Below are 11,033 nucleotides of genomic sequence, written 5' to 3' on the forward strand. Positions count from 1 at the left end.
TGGTTGTTGAGGCCTTCTGATGAAATTTAGCCCTGTTTCTTAACTTTCAGCTGGTTTTGGAATTTCTGGATTTGGACTTGTAGAGCCTGAGTTATGATGTTTCCGCTAGAATGCATTTTGGTGAATCTGTTTTACGTTGTTGATGTAGTATCTTGCATTTTTGACCTGTTTGCACTCAAAACTGGGTTGAGTGACCTTCTGTGATGTTGTAGCCCTGTATTTTAGCTTCGATATGGTGGGTCTTGCACCCTCATCCGATAAGCGTAGTGAAATTGGTGCCATTACCGCAAAATGAGGACAAAAACTATTTTTTTCAGGGCCAAAGCTAGTTACATTTCCGAAATTTCTGGTTTCCTCTAATGCTTATATATGCTTATGGAACCCTATTGTGATCGTGTTGGCATCGGTTTATGACTTGTAATCGAGTCTTCTTGTGCTTATTGGAATATTCTAGGGCTTGACTTTTATTTCCGGTCATTTTCCTAGCTAACTTTTGTACTTGGATAACCTTGAGCCTATTGAACGGCTGTGGTGATGAATGTATATTGAGTATGACTTTGGGAGTTGATTGAGGAAAATAATGAAGCCGTGATGGCTGGAAAAGTAAGAAATTTAGGGGAAGTGCTGTCCAATTTTTTCTAGGCCAATTGGTTCCTTTAAGTTTGAATTGGCTTGTGATAGAAATGAAGGGCTTTTGGGTTGTTGAACCTAGGTCTTCATGTTACCTTTTTATTCCCAAAAATCATGTTTTGTACCCTTGCATTAGTAATTATTTGGCGAGGCATACGACTAGTAGTCGAGCCTCACATGTGTATTTTGTTTACTCGATTCTGGATGTGAAACCTTCAATTGGTTTACTTTGATTATTTTAGGGTTTCTTGGCGATTAAAGCCAATCCGAAGTGAAAACTTTTGAGGTATCTGTACTTGAACCGGTGAGTGTACCACTCCCCTCCATTGCTGTTTAACTTGATTTCTGCTCTGCAATCTGTTTAATTTGTTTGAGACGAGGGTGTACTTTATCACACTCGTTCTCTTGTCTGTTCATATGCCAATTTTGGTGTCAATCTGAATCTGTATCTATATCTGATATCTGTATCTGTATCTGTATCTGTATCTGTTCGGACGTCGTTTGGAAACTTGTAACCAACGACCTTTCTGTGACTTATGAGCTCAAATCCTGTGGCTAAGTTATTCGAGTTGGGCCGGCAAGGGCCTGGACGATTAGATAACGAACCACGGTAGTCTGTTTTGGGATCTTTGGGTATTGAGACCCTTGATTCCGGTATACTCGAGTATTACCATTTCTGTTTCTGTTAAGGTGAGCGGGCCCGGTAAAGGGGTGTTTGGTGGACGAAATTTGGTGTAAAGTGGGGTCTACGGACGTGTTGGTTCTATATACGTTGACGGAGAGTCAACCGGCTTGGATCAAGTACTGCGTTGGAAAGCTGGCTCCTGAGAGCCACCTGTATCCTTCCTATTTGAGTTCTTGTGTTTACCTGTCTTACTTTATAGCGAGCATGTGTATCTGGTTTGTATAACGTGAAATACCTGATTTTTCTGCTACATGTTTGGTACCTCATTGGGCGTAAGCTCACCCCCTCCTCGTTATCTTTGTTTCCCTTACAGGAACCTCTTTTGGAAATCATGATTTTGAGAAGCGAGTTGAGCAAGTTAGAAAATCTTTTGTTCTTTTGTATAGCTCCTCGAGAATGAGCAAACCCTAAATGTATTTCGTTTCACTGGTTCCATTTGAATTGTAAACCTAGTGACATGTATATATGAAAGCGTTTTCCCCATGTTTAAGCTTGGCGGTCTTCAAACGCTCATTTCTTTTGGGTTCTCTCGCGTAATATCGGATTTGTGTGATTCGACTCCGTAGTCCTGGCGAGAGCTGGGCAGGTGGTCCGCTGAACCCTTTGGTTCGCCTTAGGGTGAGGTGGGGCTGTCACACTATTCCAGAGTACCGTGCCTCCAGTTCTCAACCACAGGACAAGGGAAAAACTCCGGCAACTGAAGAAGAAATTGAAGAGGAGGACGATGATGATGAGGATGAGGACACTGAGAAAGAAGACCCTGCTCAGTTTCGTCTGGCTAGAAGAAGGCCTGGATCCTCCAAGATCACATTTTAGGCTCCCCTAGGCATATGCACCTCATGGTAGTTCATAATAGGCTCTTGGCATCCCTTGCATTTCAAACTTTATGTGTTTTGTATTAAGACTTCTACTTTCCCTTTCACTGCTGGTCTGTAAGAATATTTGGATATTTTATGTGCTTTGAACTCATGATTTGTTATTCCTATGGTTTTGGATGAATGTCTGACACTGTTTGTTGTTGGACAATATTGTTGGTAATATGGCCATGGTTGATTTAATGATGACAAAAAGGGGGAAAAATTGATTAGACATGAATTCTCTATGAGGGGGAGTCATCCTTTTCTGAGTAAACATGGATGAACATTATTCTGAAGGGAAGTTGTACTTAAATTTTGTACTTAAGCAAAGAGGGGATGATGCATTAAGTAAGGGGGAGCTGTATTTAAAACTTTTTGTTCCATCCATTGTTTTGACATTATCAAAAAGGGGGAGATTGTTCATCCCAGTCCGTATCTTTTGATGATTACAAAATAAATGGAAGTTACTAATATTCCCTAAATAGATGTTTTCAGATTTGGAGCAAAACAGGCTAACATATGTTGAAGCATGTGTCGGACGAACAAAAAGTCTGCATCGGCCGTCCGACAACCTTCCAGTAACTTCGGACGCATAAGGAACTCACTCTCGGACGTCCGAAATTAATAAGTCAAGATTCTCTAAACTCACTGACTTCGTTCGAACGAACAACACCTGAGTACCGGACGTCCGACAAACGGTGTGACACTTCGGACGCAAAGCATTGAAGCACTGGACGTCCTAAACATTTCAAGAAAATTTATTGAACTCACTGCCTGCGATCGGACGCAGAAAACCAGCCTATCGGACGTCCGACACCACCAACGGTTAGTTGATTCTTCAGCTGCCTTCTATCCGTTGACAGCATTAATTGGAGTATTTTTTGGTCTCTTATAAACAGGGAAAAGTCAACCACTTCAGAAGCACTTTTGCACATTGAGACTACATCAGATCTTGAGTGATTCAAGTGTGAGAATACTTCAAAAGAAGATTTGTATTCTTAGTTGTGTAATTTTCGATAAACTTTTCAAGTGTGTTTTAACTTCTTCAATAGTGTAGTTTTGTGAGAGTTATCCGAGAGATTGTAAAATTTCCTTGCTTGATCAAGTGAGGCTTGGGGCAAGGAGGAAGTGATCCTTCCTTTGTACACAAGAGATTGGTTGTAAGTTGATCAACTTGAAAAAACTTGCTATACAAAGTGATATTCAAACTCAAGTGGAGTTTGAAGCTTGGTTTGCTATTCTATCTTTTTTACTTACTGTTTTGCAATATAAATTGTCTATCTCTTCTACTCCCAAGCACTTGTGCTTATTCATCAATTGCTCCATTGTGTGGTCCTTTAGAAAAAGAGGGCAAGTTCTAGAAAAAGTGACTCACATCTTGACTAGTTTTTAAACCACCTAATTCACCCCCTCTCTTAGGTTGTTTTCGATCCTTACATACATTACATCTTACAAAGTGTTGCAATAGTTTTCTTCAAAAACTCTTAAAAAAATTACAATCCAAATAAAGGGAGATTCTACAGTTCTTTTGAGTATCATATTTACAAGTGAAATTCACCGTTCGATGTTAAAAGATATGTTATTGACTCTTTAATTAAACATTGTTAAATATTTAAAATTTAAACTATTATCTTTAATGAGACATATAAATTGAGTGAATGATATCCAAAAAAAACTATAGATTTTTTCCCAAACATTACCTAAATATAGGAATAAAAGCTTAAAGAAATCCACAAAGCAAGTAGCCCCTTATTACTGGTAATTCGCGGGCAATGGTTTGCGGCTACCGAGTCCCAAATTGGTCTAAAGAACGCCCAAACAGGCCTGTTTACGGCCAGCCGACCTAGTGCCATGAGTCAAGAGCTAGTAGGGAATTTAGTCTCAAAACCCAGGATAACGTGCCATTTGAACAAATTTATTTGAAAAAGTTTTGGAAATTCCTTTTAAGGGCTGATTGCACTTTGCATCGCTCAACAATTATCAGAAGTTGAAGATAATTAGTCACAAAAAATTTTAAATTTACAGTGTAAAGACTGACTTGAAAATAGTTGAAGGGTGAAAAGTATAACTATTTATTTTTATTTAGCATACATCATCGTATGATAAAGTGTCAAGGTGAAAAACTTTTCTAAAAAATGCAATCGAAATTACTAAATGGACTAAACATTTTTCAATATTTATTGACTCCATCCATGTGGCGACCCCACTTCCCCCTAAGGCGAACCAGAGGGTTGGCGGCCGTCTGCCTAACTCTCGCCAGGACTCACGCAAGCAATCTAACCCGAATCTTTTCAGTGAATAACCTAAGCTATTACAACAACGAATCTCCCAAGATAGACCAGTTGCTAAAGACACATTAACTTCAGCGATAACAGCATCTGAAGATAGCCAATCGACGGCTCTTAAACACTTCACGCGTTACTTACAAGGATTAAAGTCATACCATCCCAAATAAAAGTAATTTCACACAACAAAAACATATACATACCAGCCAAATGACAGAATTAGGGTTTACACATTTTTCAACTTCAAGTGGCAACCCAAAACAAGACTACCTTGTTTAATTTGGAATTCATTACAAACCGCAAATTGAATTTAAATCGTTCAATTACATTCACAAAAAATATAAGCAGCTCAAATTCTCTCAAACTTCAAGACCTGTAAGGAAAACAAATGAACGTGGGGTGAGCTAAAGCTCAGTGGTGCCCCAAAAACATGCAATCAATTAAAACAATTAACACGTATTGATTCGACTGAAGTAAACAAATAGGGAAGCGATAATACTCGAGTATACCTTAGACTGGTCGAGGGATTCACCCAACGACGTTACGTCCAACACTTATAGACTGGTCGAGGGATTCACCCAACGACTTTACGTCCAACACTTGATTTTTATAGACTGGTCGAGGGATTCACCCAACATGAATCCCAACGACTTTACGTCCAACACTTGATTTTTTATAGACTGGTCGAGGGGTTCACCCAACGACTTTACGTCCAACACTTGATTTTTATAGACTGGTCGAGGGATTCACCCAACGACTTTACGTCCAACACTTGATTACCAGGTCAGGATAAGAGGCCCTCCCACCCTTAAGGTGTGGTACATTCCCATGCCTAGTAATTTAGCACTTAGCAAGCGCAAGCAAGATATTCACGGAAAACACTTCAAGCAAGTCACCACTCGAAAGGCTAGTGTGATAAAGTACACACTGCTCACTTCGATGGATCAGCAATCATTTTTGGCAATTATCACATAACGAGTCGATAAAGCACTTTAACCAAATAGTCATAAAACAGGTAGGGACACTCACCAAGAGTGAAGTTACAGGTCAAGCTGGGAGTCAAAATCCGCTTCCTCGCTAAACCCTAGAAAATTTAAGTTTTAAAATTATAAGTTTTCTATTCCAGTTCTGGGTTTGTGAGTGTAAAAGATTACCTAATATATGACTAGTGTATTTTTTTCTCGAGATAAGTCGACCATCCACTTAATATTAAAACTGGCAAAGGTAGTAAAATATTTTTCTTTCTCAACATGCAACTAAAACTACTTTACTTGAATAAGTTTCTTACTGAACAAGTTTTTCCCCAGACACTAGGTGGAAACAAATTTTTAAGAAAAGAAAAGGGAATAAAGTAAGACTTAGGGTTTTAAAAACTAGTGAAATTATTTTCTAAAAACATTAGGGCTAGTTTAAACTAAAGGAAGAAAATATCGAGTCGGCAAAGTTTTAGAAAATCCCTACACAAAATTTTCTAGCGATATCGTACAATACTAAGTGTTATCGCTCCATACTAGCGCGAAGATATATTTAAATAGCTTGTTTGAAACTTGCTCCAATTCAGGGACCAAAACGGATTTCTTATTCCGATACTCAAGCACATTAAATCTTAATTGGCCATCATAGCGAAAATAACATTTCAAACAGAAATCTCACTAGGGCTTCGTCAATCATTAGCCCTAGGATTCCACAAATTCATTTCAGATCACATTTAAACAAAATAAATGCAAGGCCTCCAAGCAGTTCCATCAACTAAACCACAAGGGTTTTAAAAGTACTGACACTCGAATTTTAGCATTATCGTATCAAGCTCAATCTCTATAGCTTAGTATTATGACAAAATTATTAAAATCAACTTTGACCTTTTGAATACAAATATAACACTTTCAGTTTCTATTCAACATTTTACTTTTGGAGCTTGTTAACTTTATTGTTATCATTATTATTGTTATCCTCAAACCTACCTATCTTCACGTTTATAGCTTGTGCAACATTCCAGTTAATATACTTGCCCAGTCGATTATTTAGTATAACTTATGAATACCCCATTATCCTTTGTAACTTACTAGACTTTAGTTTTGCTTATTATTTTTATTTATTCTACTTCTCTAGCGTTTCACGTTTTGAGTTCTTTAAAGTATCCCAAATAAAAGCGAGAGACTATAACTGTGGTGTATATATATGTGTAACTTCAACCATTAATCCTAGAATCTCGAAACGTCGTAGAGACTCTAATTTCTCCCTTGATTCAATAGTCAAGAAAAATTCCAGCAATATAACGGTTTAACTTATAGTGCTTTGTCCGTAATTTTCTTCAGTTTTTACTTCGACTTGACAAGCAAAAAGGTGACTAGCAAGCTACAAGATAATCTTGATCATCTCGTATGAAAGTTTCAGCTATAACTCGAAGGAAAACTGATCGGATGCTCAACCAAATACACATTTTTCCTCAAGTAATCTCTTCAATTTATGTTCAACTTTTTCACGCAAGTTCAGACCAAGCCGATATAGAAAAATCACAATTCAAACAATCAATTCCACCAGGGCTTCATCAATCATTAGCCCTTAGCATCCAACAATTATTTCTTACAGCAATATAGTCCAAAATTTCAAACATTCAAAATCTCTAACATGCACCCGTATTCAAAGACAAGATTTGTAACACGATCTTTGTCCAGGATTTTAACCAAACTTTCATGGTTAATAAACAAGTGCAGTTTAAGAACTACATTTCCAATTCAAGTTCTCGGAAATTTTCATTTCACCAAAACAGATTTTCTCAGCTCCTTAATTCATCATCCGACTGCACAAAATTAACATGCAAGGCCCTAATCAGCTTAATCATCCAAGTTTTAATTAGCTAAACACGATTTCGTGCTCAGATTGTCGAAATTAAGCAGATTACAACTGCATTTTTCATCTCAAGCTCACGGCAGAAATCATTTTCACTGAATCAGATTTTTCTCAAGCTCCTAATTCCTCATCCGAACACACAATCCAGCATGCATACTTTAATCATTGTGTTATCAACTTAGCTAATCACAACCGTATGCTCAGATGATCACAAATAATCGAATTTGAAACTGCATTGCCTAATTAACCTCTCGGCAAAGCCGATTCTATCGCACATCAGATTTTCCTTCCTCAATTCATCATCCGAAGGCATAGAATTAACATGCATGTCCCTAAATAACTTAGTCAGCCCCTAAACAACTCATTCTAGTTCGAAGATTACCTCCGATAAGCGCTCAGCTCACGCACGAAGATGCTATCAGATTTCCTCCTCTCTCGCTCTCGGCTTGCGCACGCGACAGTTGGTTCTGGTTGTGGTTGGTTGAAGCTGTGGTGTTGTTGCTGGAAACAAGTGCAGCTAGTTACGGTGAAGAAAAGGTGAGGAAGGAAGCTCCCGCACTGTTTCTTCCTTTCCCTCTCTTGGTCAGTTCCGAAATTTCCGGCTCGCACGAACTAGCTCTCACTCTCGGACGAAACAGAAATGTTGCTCGCGGTTCCTTTCCTTTCTTCGATGATAACGAGGTGAAGTGTGAGGTGAGGTTTTGTGGTGGTGTGAGGTGAGAGGGTGGAGAGTGAAATGGTGCGCGGTAGTGATGGAGGTTGAGTGTGGAAATGGAGAATGTTTTTCATTCGGCCGAGGGTGATGAAGTTATAAGGATTGTCCGAAATTGGGTTTTGTGGTTGCATGGTGATTTTTTGAAATAGTTCAAGGGTAGTTTAGTCATTTCACATTTTCACCAATTATCTCCTTGAGTCCTTAGTTCTAATCAAATTCAAAGTATACCCCAAACGTGATTTAAACACTAATAATATCCTAATCTTGCTAAGATTCAATTATCGAAATCCTTACGTCCTAAGTATACTTAGGATACTTGTATCGTTTTTGTCTAAAATTTATCGATTGCATCTTAATACTAAGGTTTCTATTTACACTTAACCTTATTCGGGAATAAAATTAGCTTTCGAAATTTAAGGGATTTATTTTTAAGGAATAAACTTAATATAACTCAAGAATTATTAATTTAGTGTAGCAAAGCTAAGTAATTTAATAGTTTAGCACAATTATATTATTTTGCACATGAAAATTATTTTTACGTACTTATTTAAAACAAATGAAATAATGCTAGAATTTATGAAAGAATAAGAACTACGAATGAAATATGCACTGATATTTAAAAGCAAGTGAAAGTAATGCTAGAAGGGATTAAGGAATACGAATACTAGATAAAAATGAAATTGAAGTATGCATTGGTATTTATCTGCAAAATTCAAGGTTCTCACAATCCATGCCACGCCAATCACTGATGAGGACTCTTGGCATCCATTAGTGCCTCTGTTGTAACATTAGCGGTTTGAATTGCATATTATTTACACCTTAATTATATACATTAATTTGCTCGTATTATCAACACACTTTTTAATCATATTTTTATTTCATACACATCATATCAAAAAAAAATTACAATATATTTTTGACAAAATTATTTCAAATAATCTCCCGTCCAAACACACTATTGAGTAAGTTAAGCAGGAATTGTATCTGTAAAGTACTACTCTACAATCTACTGCCTATCCCATTCCCATCCAAAGGCCCACGCCGCTCTTTATCGGTCAAATTTTATACTACTGTGACGTAGGTAGACAAAAAACTCAGCCAGGATCAGAGGTACACATCGTACAAATTCACGGGAATCGTTATTAATTTGAAGTCCACCACCAAAATAAAAAGGTTAGTTTACACTTTTCCCCCCTGAAATTGGGGATTGTTTTTATTTTGCCCCATTAAATTCAAACAATAGGCACATTGTCTATCTCAAAATATTTTGTCAGGAATAGTAACTAAGAAAATATTTAGTTTCGAGTACTTTCCCATGGTTTTTTTTTTGTATTTTGAGGCCAACATGTTGTTCGCTATACACGTGAAAACGAGGAGGACAAAGTGTTTTATATCAATGTACACAATTCAAGAAAACTTAAGAATGGCCACCGGTAATAGTGAACCGATGACATTTCTCATAAGTCTTTTATCTTTGTGCAAATTTTATATTACGTTCCAAACATTTTTTAAGAATTATTAGTTTGTAAAAAGAATCATTAGAACTTAGAAGTTACATACACATTTTTTCATCTCTATAGTAATTAAATCTCACAGAGTTGGGGGAGGGATTAATTGAGTGGTTCGAAAGGAAAAGGGAGTGTAAATAAGAGATCCTGCATTAAAACCCTTTCACTTACACTGAAAAGGAAAAAAAAAAATCTGATGGAGTCACAATGACTATAACGACTCATGTTTAGAGAAACAAAATGCCTATTTTTTAAATTAAAAGCAGCAAAGTAAAATAATTCCCCAATTTTAGGAGGGGTAGGCAAGTGTATTTTTATTTTAAACAATGGACAATGCCTATTCTACACTATAAAGGGGAGGGGAACCAGTTGATTATACTATGGACTAGAGGAAAAAAGCTCATGCAGTCATGTTGACCTAAAGGTTTCGAACCCCCACAATCTAAAGAGGGATTAGATTAGTAAAATCCCGATCCACAGTTCAAAGAAAGATTTTAGGCCATCTTACATATGATAAGTTGGTTAGGCAACAACAATAAAAAAAAAAAGAAAAAAGAACAGAGATTTTCTATTGCGCCTACAAGTCCAACGCAATAATTTCATGGGACAGGCTAAAAGCTCTTATTGCATAGGCAATTCCCCACTAAGAACAGCTGGTCGGTGGTCGCTAAACTTGGGATCCAGACCTGCTGACGACTAAATATAAAACATGTGCAATCTATGTATGGGGCCTATTGAAAAATAAATGGTTGTTAAGGCTCTAGTACTTGACCTTTTAATGAACAAACTTTTTCAAAAAAATTTAATAACTAAGAAAATATTAATGACACTTTCTTAGTTGTTAATGACACTTTTCAACATTTTGATCTTATGAATTAGACAAAAGTATCCCTATCTTTCACTGAAATTATGATCAATTTCTTTTTAATTAATTTAGAATTAAAATGAAGAGCAAGAGTTTTTTATGCTTTCGCATGATTCAAAAAGTTATTAGGAGAGTAGCATTAACATTTTCTTACAATCAAGAAAAAAGTAGACATCTCCGTTTGTTTAGAATATGTGCAAAAAATAAAATTAAATATTATTCAACTTACATTATAATTATAAATTATAATTATTTTTTGTTTTACATAAATCATATCACAAAAAATTTTACAGTGTTATTCTAAATATTTTTTTTCAGATAATGTCCTATCTAAATACTTTGTTTCCGGCTTAGCAATTCAGTTTCCGTATGGGGTTAGTAGTTACCACTCCACTGTTCTAGGCTAATCATTTGTCAAATTAGTGGATCACTGGATTGGCTTTGATTCCCAGTACCCCGAGAGAAGATTGAAAGTCATACCCACATTCGAACGCATTTTACAAGGTTATTTATTATTTTTCTTAAGAAAAATGAAACTAACGCCGTATCGTCCATTTCACACGCAACCGCATTTTCCCCGGATTCCTCCCTGAAATTCCACCGCGGGCTGCGTGGTCTGTGGGCCCCACTCAAATTAA

This window comes from Coffea eugenioides, chromosome 9 (genome assembly GCF_003713205.1).
Source record: "Coffea eugenioides isolate CCC68of chromosome 9, Ceug_1.0, whole genome shotgun sequence".
Lineage (NCBI taxonomy): Eukaryota > Viridiplantae > Streptophyta > Magnoliopsida > Gentianales > Rubiaceae > Coffea > Coffea eugenioides.